This window comes from Miscanthus floridulus, chromosome 5, assembly GCF_019320115.1.
Source record: "Miscanthus floridulus cultivar M001 chromosome 5, ASM1932011v1, whole genome shotgun sequence".
NCBI lineage: Eukaryota > Viridiplantae > Streptophyta > Magnoliopsida > Poales > Poaceae > Miscanthus > Miscanthus floridulus.
In genome coordinates, this window is record NC_089584.1 from 73917022 (window position 1) to 73937532 (window position 20511).

The following is a 20511-nucleotide window of genomic DNA, read 5'->3' on the forward strand; positions in this document are numbered from 1 at the left end:
TGTCAAAGAGATCTCATGAGGAGAATCTACCATAACAACATGAGTCTGACAAGCATCTCCAACTACCTCATTGGGAGCAGATTGAGCATTAGGAACCATAGGTACAACCTCCACATCCATATCAGGTACCGGGACGGGAGGGTCAATGTGTGACTGTTGACCCATTAGTGGGGAAAACCCATGAGGGATGGGATCAACCAACACCCGATGCACAACCACATCTAAACATTGTAGCTGGCTCTTCATTGCCAATCTCACATAGTTCTCCCACTGATCCGCACATCCAATTGGGATCATTCGCCTGAGGATGTTGGGAGAAGAACATAGGTGCAGTACACCCTCAACTGCAATGTCATCATCTTCATTGCCAAGGCAATGCAGCTCCTCCTGAGCCCTTGCAACCATCTCACTAAACGATGGCTTCTCATTGAATAGCACAAGCACACTTGCATGTCAACAAACTCAACATATCTATAGCGATCGCTTTCAACGGTGCCTCCATGATAAATGGTCACTAGGTTGTCCATCTATTTCAAACATGTAACGAAATACATATCCTTTAGTCCAAATTAGACGATACATATTACCTAACAAGTACTTTCTAACTACAAACTAAGTGAATAAGATAATAATTACATACATAGATACAGTGTACTCACTAAATATATAACTACCTATCTAACAATATCTATGTACCTATGTATCTATGTTTCTATCTATCTACATATCTATCTCACTAGATCACTAACTAAATCAACTACCTGAGTCATCACATTAACTAGTAACAAATGCCAAAACAACTACACTACAATCAAAGCTAACTAAGTACGCACATTGCAAATTCATAATTTTTACCTATCCAACGACGGAGTCATGGACGTCGATGTAGTCACAGCGGACGCTGGGCATGGGTCAGGCCGATGAGCCGGCCCGGCAGTGGCACGGCCCAGCGCTGTAGGTGTCGGGGCTGGCGGGGGCGCGACCGAGGAAGGCGGTGCGGCCACGGCACGGCCGACGACGGTGGTGGCACGGTCGAGGATGGCAGGGGCGCGGCCGAGGTCGGCGGTGCGGCCACGACACCAGCGTGGCGGGGTGCGGCCAAGGCGGCCACGGGCGGCACGTCGAGCGAGGCGAGGGCACAGCGTAGGCACAGGGAACAGTGCAGAGCAACCAGGGGCGGCGAGGCATAGGCGGGGCCGGGGGACAGAGAGGGCGCGGGTGACACCGGCTGGGGGAGAAAGAGGGCGCAGTGCCGGCGTGGGCACGAGTAGGGGAGGGACAGGGCGTAGGCGGCGGTGGCCAGGGGAGGGAGAGGGCATGGGTGGCTGGGGGAGGGAGAAAGTGCGGGTGGCGGAGGCCAGGTGAAAGCTCTAGTTTGGTTTTGGTGAATTGATGAAACCCTAAGTGCTAACCTAGTTTATCAAGTGATCATGATATAGGTAGCACACTCCAAGTTGCAAAGCAAACAAAGATCATAGCATGATGATGATGATACCATGATGATGATCAAGTGCTTGGACTTGGAAAGAAGAAAGAGAAAAACAAAAAGCTCAAGGCAAAGGTATAAACCATAGGAGCTATTTTGTTTTGGTGATCAAGACACTTAGAGAGTGTGATCACATTTAGGTTTGATAGCCGTACTATTAAGAGGAGTGAAACTCGTATCAAAATGCAGTTATCAAAGTGCCACTAGATGCTCTAACTCATTGCATATGCATTTAGGATCTAGTAGAGTACTAACACCCTTGAAAATATTTGTGAAAATATGCTAACACATGTGCACAAGGTGATACACTTGGTAGTTAGCACATTTGAGCAAGGGTGAAGAAGACAGAGGAGATGCCAGCGTTGATCAAGTGACCAGACGCTGGATCTAAATGCATCGGACACTGTCTACCTACATCCGGTCACGCTGACCTAGTGGTACAGTAGCTAGGGTATACCACCGGACACTGGACTGTGTTCGGTCGAGGTGGACCGGACACGTTCGGTCGAGGAAAAATAGATTTGGACCCTTACTATACTCGACCAGATGCTGTGGCTCTAGCATCCGGTCAGCACTTAGCCGTTGTGATCTGATGATTCAGTTTTAACTAAGAGTGACACGTGGCATAAATCAGTGGACCGGACGCTGAGTCCATGGTCCGGTCAGTATGACCATAGCGTCCGATCAGAGCGCAGTGTGCCTAGTGAAGTGGTACAACGGCTCTATTTCGTGGGGGCTTCTATTTAAGCCCCATGGCCAGCTGTAGCTCATAATTGTGAGCTTAGCCAAAGCACTCCCACTCATCTCCATCATTGATTCATCATCATAGTGAGATTGGGAGTGAATCCAAGTGCATTGCTTGAGTGTTTGCATCTAGAGGCACTTGGTGTTTGTGTTTCGCTATGGATTTTGCTTGTTACTCTTGATGGTTGTTGCCACCTAGACGGCTTGGAGCAGTGAGGATCATTGAGCGAAGGGTGGTGATTATCTCTAGCTCCGATCATGGTGATTATGAGGGGTTCTTGACCTTTCCCCGGCGAAGAGCCAAAAGGTACTCTAGTGGATTGCTCGTGGCTTGTTTGATCCTCATCTTGTGTTGGTTGTGCGGCACCCTATTGAGGGTTTGGTGTGTGAAGCTAATTAGCGCGTGAACCTCCAAGTAAGTGAATCGCCACAACGAGGAGTAGCTTGCCAGCAAGCAAGTGAACCTCGGTAAAATCATTGTGTTCATCCTTTGATTCCGAGGTGATTGGTCTTCATTGTTATTCATCCTTGTGATTGATTGGTTCACTCCTCGACATGGCGGTATAACCCTCTTGATCACTCTCAATACTTTACCACAAACTAGTTGACAAGCTCTTTAGTGTAGCTAGTTGTGAGAGCTTGCTTACTTGGTTGGTGTGGCTCTTTAGTTAGCCTTTGAGAGCACACTAACATAGGGTAGTGTCATAGCTATTGTGTGAATAGACACTATCTAAACTAGAATTGTGGTAGGTGGCTTGCATTTTAAGTAGGCTAGCACAATATTTGCTTCGCCTCATAATTGTCTAACCATTTTGTTAAGTGTTGTTATAGAAATTTTATTAGGCTATTCATCCCCCTCTAGCCATTAGGACCTTTCAAGTGGTATCGGAGCCGAGGTCATCATGATTTGAGGCTTAACAACCTTCGGTGTAAAAATGGCTCAAATCAACAACACCAAGAAGCCACCCCAATTTGATGGCACAAATTATCCCTATTGGAAGGCTAAGATGACAACATATATCAAGTCAATCAATAGGAAGATTTGGAAGGTGATAGAAACAAAAATTGAGATTGAAGATAAAGAGACTCCCACCGCCGCTGAAGAATTGCTACTCCAAAACAATGACATTGCTCTTAGTGCCATCCATGATGCTTTGGATGAGAGAACATTTGAGAAAATCAAGAACATTGAGAGAGCTCATGAGGCATGGAAGAAATTGGAAGAATCATTTGAGGGCACCAAGGCAATTAAGGGTGCAAAGGCATACATTCTCAAGGATAAATTTGCTAGTTTCAAGATGAAGGAAGATGAAAGTGTGCCGGACATGTTCCATCGGATGAAAGTGATTGTAAATGATCTCAAGGCACTTGGTGAGAAGATAGAGGACAAGGAGTTCTCAAATAAGTTCTTGAGATGCTTACCCTTAAGATTTGGTACATTGGTCACTATTCTAGTGAGGTCCGGTTTGGATACAATGACACCAAATCAAATCTTGGGAGATATCATGACCGATGATGCTTATAGAGATGATGATGAGAAGGAAGAAAAGAGAGAGAAGAAAGAAGAGAAGAAAGATGAGAAAAACAAGAGCATGGCATTCAAATCCACATCATCAAAGGGCAAAGCTAAGCAAGAGATATTAAGTGAAGAAGATGAATCTTGGGATGATGATGATGATGATGAGAAGATGGCTCTATTTGTCAAGAGATTTGGCAAGTTCATGGTGAAGAAGGGCTACCATGCTAGAAGAAAGAAGTCTTTATCCAAGAACAAAGAAGAATCAAGAAGATGCTTCAAGTGTGGAAGCAAAGATCATCTTATTGCTCAATGCCCATACAATAGTGACAATGATGATGACAACAAGAAGAACAAGAAGAAGGACAAGAAGGAAAAGAAAGAGAAGAAAGACAAGATGGCCTTCAAAAAGAAGAAGGGTGGTTTATATGTAGTCACTTGGGATAGTGATGCTTCCTCAAGTGATGATGATGATGATAGTGATGATCACAAGACCACCAAGAAGAAGGTTCTTGCAAGTATTGCCATCAATGAGAAGCCTTCTCTCTTCAAATCTTCATCATGCTTCATGGCTAAGGCCACTAAGGTACAATCTTGTGATGATGAAAGTGATGAAGAACATGATGATGAAAATGATAGTGATAGTGATAATGATGAACCTACTAAAGATGAATTATTTGACATGCTAGAAGATGCTAAAGAACACTTTGACATTAAGAGAAGGGAATGCAAGAGCTTGAATAAGGAGGTAAAAGCCCTTAAGCAAGCCATTGATGAGCTCAAAGCAACTCATGAGAAGCTAGAGGAAGCCCATGAGAAGCTTGGCAAGGCTCACAAAAAGCTTGAAAAAGCTCATTCCACTTTGCTTAATGAACAAGATAAAAAGAAGCATGTTGAAACTTGTGATGTAGGTGTAACTTGTGATCTAATTGATACATCACTGTCTATGCCTATCATTGTTGCTACTACTAACCCTTCTTGTAGCACTTCCACTTCTACCTCATCTAGTAGTGATGGTCTCATTTGTGATGCCTCACTAGTGGTTGAGAATGAGAACCTCAAGAAGGAGGTCACTAAGCTCACTCACACCTTAGCTAAGGCTTATGGTGGTGAGGACCGCTTGCTTATGAGGTTGGGTAGCCAAAGAACTTCTCTCTATAAAGAGAGATTGGGCTATACCCCCAAGAAAGGCAAGGCGGCCTTTGCTCCTCACAAGACTAGTTTTGTGAAGAACAATGGTCGGTTTTGCACTAGTTGCAAGCAAGTTGGTCACAAAGAGCAAGAATACAAAAACAAGAGCAAAAATGCTAATGTATCCTCCATTAAGCTTGATTCATGCTATATGCTTACTAAGGGTACAAATGGTGTAAAGTCTAAGTTCATTGGTAAACCATGGATGGGCTCAAAGAAAAAAGCCATTTGGGTACCAAAGATCCTAGTGACTAACCTTCAAGGACCCAAGCAAGTTTGGGTACCTAAAAAGAATTGATCTTCTTTTGTAGGTCAATTACAAAGCCGGAGGAAGGCATTGGGTTCTTGATAGTGGGTGCACTCAACACATGACCGGTGATGCAAGAATGTTCAACTTAATCAACACCAATGGCAATGATGGTTATGATAGTATCACATTTGGTGACAATGGCAAAGGCAAGGTCAAAGGGCTTAGTAAGATTGCAATATCCAATGACATGAGCATATCCAATGTGTTGCTAGTAGAGACCTTGAACTTCAATTTGCTATCCGTGGCACAATTATGTGATCTTGGATTCAAATGCATATTTGGAATAGATGATGTAGAGATCATAAGTGTAGATGGCTCTAACTTGATCTTCAAAGGCTTTAGATATGAGAATCTATACTTGGTTGATTTCAATGCTAGTGAACCTAAATTATCTACATGCTTGTTCACTAAGTCTAGCATGGGTTGGTTATGGCATAGAAGGCTTAGTCATGTTGGAATGAAACAATTGAATAGATTGATTAAGCATGACTTAGTTAAAGGCTTGAAAGATGTTGTGTTTGAAAAGGATAACCTTTGTAGCTCTTGTCAACTAGAAAATAAGTTGGAAACACCCATCCTAAGAAAAACATGATGAGCACTAGTAAAGCATTTGAGTTATTGCACATGGATTTGTTTGGGCCAACACAATACACTAGCATCGGTGGTAATAAATATGGCTTTGTGATAGTGGATGACTATACTAGATACACATGGGTATTCTTTCTAGTGGACAAAAGTGATGTGTTTGCAACATTCAAATTATTTGTCAAGGGCATTCACAGTGAGTTTGAAACAACCATCAAGAGAGTTAGAAGTGACAATGGTAGTGAGTTCAAGAATACTAGAATTGATGAGTTATGTGATGAATTTGGAATTAGACATCAATTCTCGGCCAAATACACTCCACAGTCAAATGGCCTTGTTGAGAGGAAAAATAGAACACTTATTGATATGGCAAGGTCTATGCTTAGTGAGTACAATGTGAGTCAATCTTTTTGGGCCGAAGCTATCAACACGGCTTGCTATTGTAGCAACCGCCTCTATTGTCACCGATTGAAAGAGAAGACTCCCTATGAGCTCTTGAATGGTAGAAAGCCCAACATTGCATATTTTTGGGTCTTTAGTTGCAAATGCTATATCTTAAAGAAAAGCACTAGATTGGGCAAGTTTGACAAGAAATGTGATGAAGGATTCCTACTTAGCTATTCCACTACAAGCAAAGCATATAGAGTTTGGAATTTGGATAGCGGTACTCTTGAGGAAGTTTATAATGTTGAATTTGATGAAACCAAGGGTTCACAAGTAGAGAATGAGAACTTGGAAGATGTTAGAGGCATTCACCTTTCAAATGCTATGAAGAACATAGATATTGGTGAATTGAGGCCTAGGCAAGTGAATGATGATGAGGATGATCAAGTACAAGTGCTCTCCAACTCAAATGTGCAAGATGATACAAATCAAGTTAGTGCAAGTGGCTCTCATGACAATGAACAAGATCAAGTGGCTAGTACATCATCTCAACCCAATGATCTAGCAAGTGCAAGCAATCAAGTTCCATTGCTCCAACTAACAAGTATTGCAAGAGATCATCCTTTGAATACAATCATTGGAGATATTTCAAGAGGTGTACAAACAAGATCAAGATTGGCATCATTTTGTGAACACTTCTCATTTATGTCATCCATTGAACCAAAGAAGATAGATGAAGCTTTGAAGGATGTTGATTGGGTGAATGCTATGCATGAAGAATTAAATAACTTCACAAGAAATCAAGTATGGGAATTAGTAGAGAGACCAAAGAGACATAATGTGATTAGAACCAAATGGGTCTTTAGAAACAAGCAAGATTAAGATGGGATAGTAGTAAGAAACAAAGCAAGATTAGTAGCACAAGGCTATACACAAATTGAAGGTCTTGACTTTGGAGAAACATATGCCCTGATTGCTAGATTGGAAGCAATAAGAATCTTGCTAGCCTATGCTTGTGCCCACAACATCAAGATCTATCAAATGGGTGTTAAGAGTGCATTTCTCAATGGCTACATCAATGAAAAAGTATATGTTGAGCAACCTCCCAGTTTTGAAGATGACAAGAAGCCTAACTATGTATACAAGTTGAAGAAGGTATTGTATGGCTTGAAGCAAGCACCTAGAGCATGGTATGAGAGATTGAGGGACTTCCACCTCTCTAAAGGGTTCACCATGGGCAAAGTTGACACCACTCTTTTCATCAAGAAGATTAGAAAAGATCTATTTGTATTGCAAATCTATGTTGATGACATCATATTTGGATCAACAAATCAAGAATTTTGTGATGAGTTTGGGAAGATGATGACTAATGAGTTTGAAATGTCCATGATTGGAGAATTGAGTTACTTCTTGGTCTTCAAATCAAGTAATTAAAGAATGGTACATTTGTGAGTCAAGACAAGTACATCAAGGACATGATCAAGAAGTTTGGCATGTGTGATAGCAAAGCCATTAGCACACCAATAGGAACCAATGGCAACTTGGATAGTGATGTAAGTGGAAATTTGGTGGATCAAAAGTTCTATCGGTCTATGATTGGAAGCCTACTCTATGTGACCGCATCAAAGCCGGATGTCATGTTTAGTGTATGCATGTGTACAAGATTTCAAGCCTCACCAAGAGAAAGTCACTTGAAGGCTACAAAGTGGATATTGAGGTACTTGAAGTATACACTAAATGTTGGTTTGTGGTATCCCAAAGGAGCAAAGTTTGAGCTAGTTGGTTACTCCGACTCAGATTATGCGGGATGCAAGATTGAAAGGAAGAGCACCTTGGGCACATGTCAATTGTTGGGAAGATCACTTGTTTCATGGTCATCAAAGAAGCAAAATAGTGTTGCATTATCAACCACCGAAGCCGAATACATATCTGCCGGTAGTTGTTGTGCACAAATACTTTGGATGAAGGCCACTTTGAGTGATTTTGGAATCAAGTTCAAGAAAGTGCCATTGCTATGTGACAATGAGAGTGTAATTAAGTTGACCAACAATCCGGTGCAACATGCAAGAACAAAGCACATTGATGTCCGCCACTATTTCATAAGAGATCATCAACAAAAAGGGGACATTTGCATTGAGAGTGTAGGCACCGAAGATCAACTTGCTGACATATTCACCAAGCCATTGGATGAGAAAAGGTTTTGCAAGCTAAGGAATGAGTTGAACATATTGGATTTCTCAAATATGTGTTGATGCACCCCCACTTATATGACATGCCTCTCCTTCGAGCAATCTAAGGTAAAAGTTGATTGGTATGGCATATATCCTTGCTAAGGACATGTTTAGTACATCTAGTCATATTTTCAATCTTATTAGGACCTTTCAAGTGGTTCTATTTTATTAGGCTCATTCATGAAAATCAAATAAATTTGATGTTTCTATGGTATCACTATTGCTTCTATGCTTGATTTGATCTAGTGATAGCATATGACATGTTTATGGGCTTGTAAACCTAGTGTTTGATCTAGAAAATGAGCTCTAAGTGTTTAACTCAACATGGTACAAGATAACCCTTATTTAGAGGTGTGAAGAAACTTGTCCTTGGATCAACCCGAGTTAAATATCTTTGGCATATATTCTAGTTTAAACCAAATTTGGGAAAATGATCCTCACCCCATTGATTAACATTGATAATCTTGACCCTACAAGTAATACTATCTATATTTAGAACCTTTGTGGTCATTGATAACAAAGGGGGAGAGAAACAAAGATAGTAGCAAAGATAGTGAAAAAGGGGAAGAAATATCATAAAGAGAAAGAAACATATGATATCTTGATATACAACATAGGGGGAGAGATATGACAAAGGAAAGGGATCAACTAAAATTTTGAGCACACAAGTAGGGGGAGCAAGCTCATGAACTTGTATGGTGCATTTGAATGTGCATTTCATATGTTTGCTTGCATGTCACAAGTATTAAATTTAAACATCCATGCTTGTGTGATGAATGTTAGTTGTAAGATTGAATGATGAAATGAAATCACTAGATAACTTTCATTTCCAAGTAAGTCTTTACAAGTGGTATCTTTCAAAAGTATATTTTCAAGTGATATTGAGCTAACCATGGTGCTAAGGATGGTATATTGGTGCACTCCGATTGGTATCACGCTTCAAAGGTCCATCTTTTATACCTTAGCATCATTTGGTAGACATTGACTCCTATATTTCCTATCTAAGCATATGTGCAAGCTTCAATCCAAACTCTTAGCACATATGTAGGGGGAGCAATTGCTACCATTTGGGGTTCATGAAACTTGTCCATATCCTTTTACACATGGTAAATATGCTTGGACAAGCAACATGGATTCAATTGAATTTTAATTCATATCTTTGCATAAGGGTTGTCATCAATTATCAAAAAGGGGGAGATTGAAAGCTCTAGTTTGGTTTTGGTGAATTGATGAAACCCTAAGTGCTAACCTAGTTTATCAAGTGATCATGATATAGGTAGCACACTCCAAGTTGCGAAGCAAACAAAGATCATAGCATGATGATAATGATACCATGATGATGATCAAGTGCTTGGACTTGGAAAGAAGAAAGAGAAAAACAAAAAGCTCAAGGCAAAGATATAAACCATAGGAGTTATTTTGTTTTGGTGATCAAGACACTTAGAGAGTGTGATCACATTTAGGTTTGATAGCCGTACTATTAAGAGTAGTGAAACTCGTATCAAAACGCGGTTATCAAAGTGCCACTAGATGCTCTAACTCATTGCATATGTATTTAGGATCTAGTGGAGTACTAACACCCTTGAAAATGTTTGTGAAAATATGCTAACACATGTGCATAAGGTGATACACTTGGTAGTTAGCACATTTGAGCAAGGGTGAAGAAGATAGAGGAGATGCCAGCGTCGATCAAGTGACCGGACGCTGGATCTGAATGCACCGGACGCTGTCTGCCTGCGTTCGGTCACGCTGACCTAGCGGTACAGTAGCTAGGGTATACCACCGGCCGCTGGACTATGTCCGGTCGAGGTGAACCGGACGCGTTCGGTCGAGGAAAAACAGATTTGGACCCTTACTGTACTCGACCGGACGCTGTGGCTCCAGCGTTCGGTCAGTTTTACCAGAGCGTCCGATCAGCACTTAGCCGTTGTGATCTGATGATTTAGTTTTAACTAAGAGTGACACATGGCATAAATCAGTGGACCGGACGCTGAGTCCAGGGTCCGATCAGTATGACCGTAGCGTCTGGTCAGAGCGCAGTGTGTCCAGTGAAGGGGTACAACGGCTCTATTTCGTGGGGGCTTCTATTTAAGCCCCATGGTCGGCTGTAGCTCACAGTCTTTGGCCATTTTCATTGACATAGCAACCTTATGAGCTTAGCTAAAGCCCTCCCACTTATCTTCATCATTGATTCATCATCATAGTGAGATTGGGAGTGAATCCAAGTGCATTGCTTGAGTGTTTGCATCTAGAGGCACTTGGTGTTTGTGTTTCGCTACGGATTTCGCTTGTTACTCTTGGTGGTTGCCGCCACCTAGACGGCTTGGAGCAGCGAGGATCATTGAGTGGAGGGTGGTGATTGTTTCCGGCTCCGATCATGGTGATTGTGAGGGGTTCTTGACCTTTCCCCGGTGGAGAGCCAAAAGGTACTCTAGTGGATTGCTCGTGGCTTGTGTGATTCTCATCTTGTGTTGGTTGTGCGGCACCCTATTGAGAGTTTGACGTGTGAAGTCAATTAGCGCGTGAACCTCCAAGTGAGTGAATCGCCATAATGAGGGGTAGGTAAAAATCATTGTGTTCATCCTTTGATTCCGAGGTGATTTGTCTTCATTGTTATTTATCCTTGTGATTGATTGGTTCACTTCTCGACACGGCGGTATAACTCTCTTGATCACTCGCAATACTTTACCGCAAACTAGTTGACAAGCTCTTTAGTGTAGCTAGTTGTGAGAGCTTGCTTGCTTGGTTGGTGTAGCCTTTGAGAGCACACTAACATAGGGTAGTGTCATAGCTATTGTGTGAATAGACACTATCTAAACTAGAATTATGGTAGGTGGCTTACATTTTAAGTAGGCTAGCGCAACATTTGCTTCGTCTCATAATTGTCTAACTATTTTGTTAAGTGTTGTTGTAGAAATTTTATTAGGCTATTCACCCCCCCTCTAGTCATTAGGACCTTTCACCAGGGGAGGGAGAGGCCGCGGTGCCGGTATGGGCGAGGGCGGCTTGGCGCGGGCGCGGGCGGCGGGGGGAGGGAGAGGGCACGGGCAGCGGCGGCGGTGCGCTGGTCGGCCGAGGCGAGGGAGGTGCACGAGAGAGGGGAAGAGAGAAAGGATTGGGGCCCATACGTAAGGCATCTCGACGTCAAGATCTACGGCGTCGAGCTCGGCGCCAGGGTTAATGGCGTCGAGATGCCTGCCAAATCAGCGTCACGTCGGCTTCGAGCCCAAGAGGTCGGCGCCAGCAACGCTGGCGCCAAGACGTGTAGCTAAGGGTTCAGATTTTAAAATCTTACATCTAAAAGTATATTTGTGAAAAAATTTCAAAAAATAGCTAAAAAATAAAAAAATTTAGTCTCCAAGACGTGCAGCCACTAGCTCTGGCTGTGTCAACACCCAGCGTCTCCATTTTATCAAACCTCATCTGTTTGGTGGCTTGTGTTTATCTGAAATCCTATCTGTATTAGATAGAGTCTGTACAACCAAACATATGCCATGCCGTGCCGTGCGTGCTCGATGCAGTCAGTACTCCTCCCCATCCTTCTCGTATCGTATCTGCTGTTGTCAACTAGCTTAGCTTGTTCGTTCGGTCGTATTTGGCTTATAAGTTATGGATTATCAGCCAACCAATAGTATTTTCTCTCACACCAAATCAGCCAACAGTACTTTCAATCATGACTTATAAGCCAAACAAGCCCAAACCAACCGGGCGTAGTCAGCCTGCCTCGACCAAAAGAAGAAGAAAAAAAGTGTGCCTGAACAAACAGGTAGTGGCACCCTACAAGCAAACCCAAACTTGTCTCCCACCTAATAATCCTAGAAAGCACATTTCCATGGCAATATGGCATGATCGTACTCAAAACCAGAAGAGCCTCTGTTTACATTAACAAATAGGTTGGCCGTTAGCATGGAAATGTGCTTTCCTTCAATTAAATACAGATGCATCATCATTAGACTCAAATCATTCTGAAACCACCCCTGTAGTCCGTCGAAACACCGGTGGTCAATAGCCCATACGCCATAGGCCTTCTCAAATTTCAACAAATACGGCAGCACTAATTATCATCATTACGCTGTTTTTAATCCTTATCCGTGATGGTGGGTGGAGATGGAGTGGAGTGTGGACCTAAACAAGAGCAAAGCAAAGAGGCGAGAGGAAGGGCAAAACGAAAAAGCGAGGAGGGGGCACACAGGCACAGCTACAAGGGGAGCTCTGGAGGCAGCCAGGCCTGTAGTTTCGGTGCCAGTGGTGGAAAGTGGCACAGCTCTGATCACATTCCTACACCACCACGGGTCCACCGTCCAACTGTCCTTGCGTTGCGGTGCACGTTTTCCTCCCACCACTACTTTATTATTATTGCACAAATTGAATCCCACGCCTTCCCTTTCTTTCCCCTTCCTCTCACCCTGCTGCTCCTACCGGCTGGCTGCCGCCGCTGATCCCTCTCCCTCTCTCTCTCTTACCACAAGCCCCAATTGCCGGTGCTCCGATTTCTCTCACCCCATTGTTGCCTGCTCTCTCTCAGAGAGAGAGGAGGTGGGAAAGAAAGATGGCTTCTTGGGAGTGAGTAAGAATCACATGATGCAATTACCTCCATCTTTCTCTCTTCTCTTTTTGTGGGCGGCATATTCTTCTCCTCCGCCTGTCTAGATCCTTCTTTCCTCGGCCCGGCTTAGCTTCCAATCTCACCAACAGTAAGTTGCTGACCACGGAGCATTTCTTCAATCGGGCCACTCTCTGGTAAGGCAACCAGCCAGGCACAGCATACTTCTATTCAAGAATCTCTGTTTGTCCGCGTCACCATCTTGGTTTTGTTCCTCCTCGTGACTGATTCGTCGTTCTGAATCATCTCTTTTTGTCTAATTGGTTTTAGCGCCGGTTCCATCGGGTTTTGATGCAAGAGTAGAGGACTTGGCTGGCTGTTTTTACTGGTGGTTGGAGAGCAGGACCAATTTCTTGGCGTGTGCCCCTCCTTTTTAGCCAGATTGAGGACAATTTCAGCCAATTTTGTAGGAACCCGTAAAACCCATCCGGAGATTTTTTTTTTTCTTGCGCGTCCCATGATTACGAGCTGTGGCTGGACAGTGCCTACGCTCTGGAGTTTTAGTGCGAATTGTTACCGGTTTCAGTCAATTTTGATCGAGCCCAGGGAAAGTACCAGTTTTGGGAGTTCCAGCTGGTGCTGCTGTCTGCGTTCTTCTAAGGCAATCAGTGGGGAATTTGTGTTCCTTGGTGGCAGATGGGTTGCTCCAACTCTAAAGTGGACAATGAGGAGCCCGTGAGGCGCTCCAAGAACAGGAGGCGGCTCATGAAGCAGCTCGTGCGCCGCCACCCTGAGCTTGCAGCTGCGCACATTGCATACCTGCACGCCCTCCGCAACACAGGAGCCACCCTCCGGCAATTTGTGGAGCTGGAGTCTGCATTGTCACAGCAGCCTCCCGTAGACCTTGCAGCGCCGCCCTCACCTACTCCACAGCAGCCGCCGCCGCCTCCTGAACCCTCAGTGACATCCTCATTGCCACCCTCGCCACACCCCCCGCCGCCTCTCCCTTTTAGTCCAATAACCACCATTAGGAAGATGGAGAAGAGAGATAATGAGCTGCCACCACCACCTCTGGTTTTGAGTCCAATAAGATTAAGAAAGAGGGATGATGAGCTCCATGGGGGTGATTTTACTGATGATGATGATCAACGGCGGAGCCACGTATTGGCCATAGAGGGCTCTGGGCCCCCCTTGCCCTATAAAAAAAATGAGGATATATGCTGCGGATGTGCAAGCTCCGCCATGCTAGCTAGTGCAAAGCTGCAGGACTGTCCGAGCAAGCAAGTTAGCCATACAATAGTAGAGATGCAGTAGTAATAATATGAGTATATCCGTGCCAGTAATAAATAATACACTTGCAGCAGAACAACTAGCTGCTCTTAAGTGGTAGTTCAAGGATGCTACAGTATAATTGGCCCCTCCTTAACTTTGATTCACGCTCCGCCACTGATGATGATGACACCGACAGCTGCTCAACTCCTCTACCACCACCCCTGCCACCCGGCATAGATTGGGAGGACTTGGATCCCTACAATGTGCGCCCCTTGAGTTTCCCATCTCCATTTGCTGATAGGAACGATAAAGAAGTGGCCTTGCAGGTTACCATGGACAATGATCCTGTGGTAGACACAGAATTTGATGGAGAGCAGGATGAAAGGGTGGTTTATATGTAGTCACTTGGGATAGTGATGCTTCCTCAAGTGATGATGATGATGATAGTGATGATCACAAGACCACCAAGAAGAAGGTTCTTGCAAGTATTGCCATCAATGAGAAGCCTTCTCTCTTCAAATCTTCATCATGCTTTATGGCTAAGGCCACTAAGGTACAATCTTGTGATGATGAAAGTGATGAAGAACATGATGATGAAAATGATAGTGATAGTGATAATGATGAACCTACTAAAGATGAATTATTTGACATGCTAGAAGATGCTAAAGAACACTTTGACATTAAGAGAAGGGAATGCAAGAGCTTGAATAAGGAGGTAAAAGCCCTTAAGCAAGCCATTGATGAGCTCAAAGCAACTCATGAGAAGCTAGAGGAAGCCCATGAGAAGCTTGGCAAGGCTCACAAAAAGCTTGAAAAAGCTCATTCCACTTTGCTTAATGAACAAGATAAAAAGAAGCATGTTGAAACTTGTGATGTAGGTGTAACTTGTGATCTAATTGATACATCACTGTCTATGCCTATCATTGTTGCTACTACTAACCCTTCTTGTAGCACTTCCACTTCTACCTCATCTAGTAGTGATGGTCTCATTTGTGATGCCTCACTAGTGGTTGAGAATGAGAACCTCAAGAAGGAGGTCACTAAGCTCACTCACACCTTAGCTAAGGCTTATGGTGGTGAGGACCGCTTGCTTATGAGGTTGGGTAGCCAAAGAACTTCTCTCTATAAAGAGAGATTGGGCTATACCCCCAAGAAAGGCAAGGCGGCCTTTGCTTCTCACAAGACTAGTTTTGTGAAGAACAATGGTCGGTTTTGCACTAGTTGCAAGCAAGTTGGTCACAAAGAGCAAGAATACAAAAACAAGAGCAAAAATGCTAATGTATCCTCCATTAAGCTTGATTCATGCTATATGCTTACTAAGGGTATAAATGGTGTAAAGTCTAAGTTCATTGGTAAACCATGGATGGGCTCAAAGAAAAAAGCCATTTGGGTACCAAAGATCCTAGTGACTAACCTTTAAGGACCTAAGCAAGTTTGGGTACCTAAAAAGAATTGATCTTCTTTTGTAGGTCAATTACAAAGCCGGAGGAAGGCATTGGGTTCTTGATAGTGGGTGCACTCAACACATGATCGGTGATGCAAGAATGTTCAACTTAATCAACACCAATGGCAATGATGGTTATGATAGTATCACATTTGATGACAATGGCAAAAGCAAGGTCAAAGGGCTTGGTAAGATTGCAATATCCAATGACATGAGTATATCCAATGTGTTGCTAGTAGAGAGCTTGAACTTCAATTTGCTATCCGTGGCACAATTATGTGATCTTAGATTTAAATGCATATTTGGAATAGATGATGTAGAGATCATAAGTGTAGATGGCTCTAACTTGATCTTCAAAGGCTTTAGATATGAGAATCTATACTTGGTTGATTTCAATGCTAGTGAACCTAAATTATCTACATGCTTGTTCACTAAGTCTAGCATGGGTTGGTTATGGCATAGAAGGCTTAGTCATGTTGGAATGAAACAATTGAATAGATTAATTAAGCATGACTTAGTTAAAGGCTTGAAAGATGTGTTTGAAAAGGATAAGCTTTGTAGCTCTTGTCAGCTAGAAAATAAGTTGGAAACACCCATCCTAAGGAAAACATGATGAGCACTAGTAAAGCATTTGAGTTATTGCACATGGATTTGTTTGGGCCAACACAATACACTAGCATCGGTGGTAATAAATATGGCTTTGTGATAGTGGATGACTATACTAGATACACATGGGTATTCTTTCTAGTGGACAAAAGTGATGTGTTTGCAACATTCAAATTATTTGTCAAGGGCATTCATAGTGAGTTTGAAACAACCATCAAGAGAGTTAGAAGTGACAATGGTAGTGAGTTCAAGAATACTAGAATTGATGAGTTATGTGATGAATTTGGAATTAGACATCAATTCTCGGCCAAATACACTCCACAGTCAAATGGCCTTGTTGAGAGGAAGAATAGAACACTTATTGATATGGTAAGGTCTATACTTAGTGAGTACAATGTGAGTCAATCTTTTTGGGCCGAAGCTATCAACACGGCTTGTTATTGTAGCAACCGCCTCTATTGTCACCGATTGAAAGAGAAGACTCCCTATGAGCTCTTGAATGGTAGAAAGTCCAACATTGCATATTTTTGGGTCTTTAGTTGTAAATGCTATATCTTAAAGAAAGGCACTAGATTGGGCAAGTTTGATAAAAAAATGTGATGAAGGATTCCTACTTAGCTATTCCACTACAAGCAAAGCATATAGAGTTTGGAATTTGGATAGCGGTACTCTTGAGGAAGTTTATAATGTTGAATTTGATGAAACCAAGGGTTCACAAGTAGAGAATGAGAACTTGGAAGATGTTAGAGGCATTCACCTTTCAAATGCTATGAAGAACATGGATATTGGTAAATTGAGGCCTAGGCAAGTGAATGATGATGAGGATGATCAAGTACAAGTGCTCTCCAACTCAAATGTGCAAGATGATACAAATCAAGTTAGTGCAAGTGGCTCTCATGACAATGAACAAGATCAAGTGGCTAGTACATCATCTCAACCCAATGATCTAGCAAGTGCAAGCAATCAAGTTCCATTGCTCCAACTAACAAGTATTGCAAGAGATCATCCTTTGAATACAATCATTGGAGATATTTCAAGAGGTGTACAAACAATATCAAGATTGACATCATTTTGTGAACACTTCTCATTTATGTCATCCATTGAACCAAAGAAGATAGATGAAGCTTTGAAGGATGTTGATTGGGTGAATGCTATGCATGAAGAATTAAATAACTTCACAAAAAATCAAGTATGGGAATTAGTAGAGAGACCAAAGAGACATAATGTGATTAGAACCAAATGGGTCTTTAGAAACAAGCAAGATTAAGATGGGATAGTAGTAAGAAACAAAGCAAGATTAGTAGCACAAGGCTGTACACAAATTGAAGGTCTTGACTTTGGAGAAACATATGCCCCGATTGCTAGATTGGAAGCAATAAGAATCTTGCTAGCCTATGCTTGTGCCCACAACATCAAGATCTATCAAATGGGTGTTAAGAGTGTATTTCTCAATGGCTACATCAATGAAAAAGTATATGTTGAGCAACCTCCCAGTTTTGAAGATGACAAGAAGCCTAACTATGTATACAAGTTGAAGAAGGCATTGTATGGCTTGAAGCAAGCACCTAGAGCATGGTATGAGAGATTGAGGGACTTCCACCTCTCTAAAGGGTTCACCATGGGCAAAGTTGACACCACTCTTTTCATCAAGAAGATTAGAAAAGATCTATTTGTATTGCAAATCTATGTTGATGACATCATATTTGGATCAACAAATCAAGAATTTTGTGATGAGTTTGGGAAGATGATGACTAATGAGTTTGAAATGTCCATAATTGGAGAATTGAGTTACTTCTTGGTCTTCAAATCAAGCAATTGAAGAATGGTACATTTGTGAGTCAAGACAAGTACATCAAGGACATGATCAAGAAGTTTGGCATGTGTGATAGCAAAGCCATTAGCACACCAATAGGAACCAATGGCAACTTGGATAGTGATGTAAGTGGAAATTTGGTGGATCAAAAGTTCTATCGGTCTATAATTGGAAGCCTACTCTATATGACCGCATCAAGGCCGGGTGTCATGTTTAGTGTATGCATGTGTACAAGATTTCAAGCCTCACCAAAAGAAAGTCACTTGAAGGCTACAAAGTGGATATTGAGGTACTTGAAGTATACACTAAATGTTGGTTTGTGGTATCCCAAAGAAACAAAGTTTGAGCTAGTTGGTTACTCCGACTCAGATTATGCGGGATGCAAGATTGAAAGGAAGAGCACCTTGGGCACATGTCAATTGTTGGGAAGATCACTTGTTTTATGGTCATCAAAGAAGCAAAATAGTGTTGCATTATCAACCACTGAAGCCGAATACATGTCTGTCGGTAGTTGTTGTGCACAAATACTTTGGATGAAGGCCACTTTGAGTGATTTTGGAATCAAGTTCAAGAAAGTGCCATTGCTATGTGACAATGAGAGTGTAATTAAGTTGACCAACAATCCGGTGCAACATGTAAGAACAAAGCACATTGATGTCCGCCACCATTTCATAAGAGATCATCAAAAAAAAGGGGACATTTGCATTGAGAGTGTAGGCACCGAAGATCAACTTGCTGACATATTCACCAAGCCATTGGATGAGAAAAGGTTTTGCGAGCTAAGGAATGAGTTGAACATATTGGATTTCTCAAATATGTGTTGATGCACCCCCACTTATATGACATGCATCTTCTTCGAGCAATCTAAGGTAAAAGTTGATTGGTATGGCATATATCCTTGCTAAGGACATGTTTAGTGCATCTAGTCATATTTTCAATCTTATTAGGACCTTTCAAGTGGTTCTATTTTATTAGGCTCATTCATGAAAATCAAATAAATTTGATGTTTCTATGGTATCACTATTGCTTCTATGCTTGATTTGATCTAGTGATAGCATATGACATGTTTATGGGCTTGTAAACCTAGTGTTTGATCTAGAAAATGAGCTCTAAGTGTTTAACTCAACATGGTACAAGATAACCCTTATTTAGAGGTGTGAAGAAACTTGTCCTTGGATCAACCCGAGTTAAATATCTTTGGCATATATTCTAGTTTAAACCAAATTTAGGAAAATGATTCCTCACCCCATTCGATTAACATTAATAATCTTGACCCTACAAGTAATACTATCTATATTTAGAACCTTTGTGGTCATTAATAACAAAGGGGGAGAGAAACAAAGATAGTAGCAAAGATAGTGAAAAAGGAGAAGAAATATCATAAAGAGAAAGAAACATATGATATCTTGATATACAACATAGGGGGAGAGATATGACAAAGGAAAGGGATCAACTAAAATTTTGAGCACACAAGTAGGGGGAGCAAGCTCATGAACTTGTATGGTGCATTTGAATGTACATTTCATATGTTTGCTTGCATGTCACAAGTATTAAATTTAAACATCCATGCTTGTGTGATGAATGTTAGTTGTAAGATTGAATGATGAAATAAAATCACTAGATAACTTTCATTTCCAAGTAAGTCTTTACAAGTGGTATCTTTCAAAAGTATATTTTCAAGTGATATTGAGCTAACCATGGTGCTAAGGATGGTATATTGGTGCACTCCGATTGGTATCACGCTTCAAAGGTCCATCTTTTATACCTTAGCATCATTTGGTAGACATTGACTCCTATATTTCCTATCTAAGCATATGTGCAAGCTTCAATCCAAACTCTTAGCACATATGTAGGGGGAGCAATTGCTACCATTTGGGGTTCATGAAACTTGTCCATATCCTTTTACACATGGTAAATATGCTTAGACAAGCAACATGGATTCAATTGAATTTTAATTCATATCTTTGCATAAGGGTTGTCATCAATTACCAAAAAGGGGGAGATTGAAAGCTCTAGTTTGGTTTTGATGAATTGATGAAACCCTAAGTGCTAACCTAGTTTATCAAGTGATCATGATATAGGTAGCACACTTCAAGTTGCGAAGCAAACAAAGATCATAGCATGATGATAATGATACCATGATGATGATCAAGTGCTTGGACTTGAAAATAAGAAAGAGAAAAACAAAAAGCTCAAGGCAAAGGTATAAACCATAGGAGTTATTTTGTTTTGATGATCAAGACACTTAGAGAGTGTGATCACATTTAGGTTTGATAGCCGTACTATTAAGAGTAGTGAAACTCGTATCAAAACGCGGTTATCAAAGTGCCACTAGATGCTCTAACTCATTGCATATGTATTTAGGATCTAGTGGAGTACTAACACC